Source organism: Eimeria mitis, genomic scaffold (genome assembly GCF_000499745.2).
Source record: "Eimeria mitis Houghton genomic scaffold, Emh_scaff3291, whole genome shotgun sequence".
Classification (NCBI taxonomy): Eukaryota; Apicomplexa; class Conoidasida; order Eucoccidiorida; family Eimeriidae; genus Eimeria; species Eimeria mitis.
This window is the reverse complement of record NW_013571631.1, coordinates 1,620-3,185: the sequence shown is the minus strand read 5'-3', so window position 1 is coordinate 3,185 and position 1,566 is coordinate 1,620.

The window sequence follows — 1,566 nt, the reverse complement described above, 5'->3', positions numbered from 1 at the left end:
ATATATATATATATATATATATATATATATATATATATATATATATATATATATATATATATATAACCCTCTGTTTAATTAATTTTCTATTTCTTTATTTATTTTTGTTTATTTAATTATAAGTTTATTTATATTTGTTTGTATTTATTTATTTATATTTATTTATTTATTTATTTATTTATTTATTTATTTATTTATTTATGTAATCCCTCTAAGCTCCCTGAAATCTTTGTTGATGAGTCTGTATAACATAAAACGAAAAAAATACAAAAAAATATATTTTTAGTTTTTTTTCTGTTAATTAATTTTAATTAATTTATTTTTATTTATTTATTTATTTATTTATTTTTATTTATTTATTTATTTATTTATTTTTATTTTGTTTATTTATTTATTTATTTTTATTTGTGTTCATGTGCGATGTAAAATCTTTATTACATTCCCGTGCTTATTTTTACCTAAAAATGCATTTTTTTTTTGGTTTTTTTTTTCTATAAACTAATATTAATAAATTTATTTTTATTTATTTATATATTTATATTATTTATTTATTTATATTTATTTATTTATTTGTTTTCAGGTGCGTGTAATCCCTTTGAGTGATGTAAAATCTTTATTACATTCTCCTGTTGATTTTTACCTAAAAATGCATTTTTTTTAGTTTTTTTTTTCTATAAATTAATTTTTTTTTGTTTTTTTTTATGTATTTATATATTTATATTTATTTATTTATTTTTGTATTTGTGTTCAGGTGCGTGTAATCTCTTTGAGTGATGTAAAATCTTTATTACATTCTCTTGCTTTGTGTATTTCACCAAAAAAAATGCATTTTTTTTTATTTTTTTTTCTTTTTTTTTCTTTTTTTTTTATTTATTTATATTTATTTATTTATTTATTTTTATTTGTGTTCAGGTGCGTGTAATCCCTTTGAGTGATGTAAAATCTTTATTACATTCTCCTGAGCAGCTGCGTCGCGTAGAAACAAAAGCTAATTTAATAGATGATGAAAATTGTTGTGCTTTACATTTATTAGAATCAGGAAACTGCATTCCTATTCGGTTCGCTAATAAAGAAGATAAATATACTTTTGTACAGCTAGTTAAACAAATAAAAGAAAAATAATAAATAAATAAATAAATAAATAAATATATTTATTTATTTATTTATGTAGCTGTCTTTGTCTTTGTCTTTGTATTTTTGCTTTTCTGCATTCCTATTCGTTTCGCTAATAAAGAAGATAAATATACTTTTGTACAGTTGGTTAAACAAATCAAAGAAAAATAATATATTTATTTGTTTGTTTATTTATTTATTTATTTATTTATTTCACTGTCTTTGTCTTTGTCTTTGTCTTTCTCTTTTTCCCGATTCGTTTCGCCAATAAAGAAGATAAATATACTTTTGTACAGTTGGTTAAACAAATAAAAGAAAAATAAATTATTTATTTATTTATTTATTTATTTCACTGTCTTTGTCTTTGTCTTTGTCTTTTTCCTTTTCTGCATTCCTATTCGTTTCGCTAATAAAGAAGATAAATATACATTTGTACAGTTGGTTAAACAAATA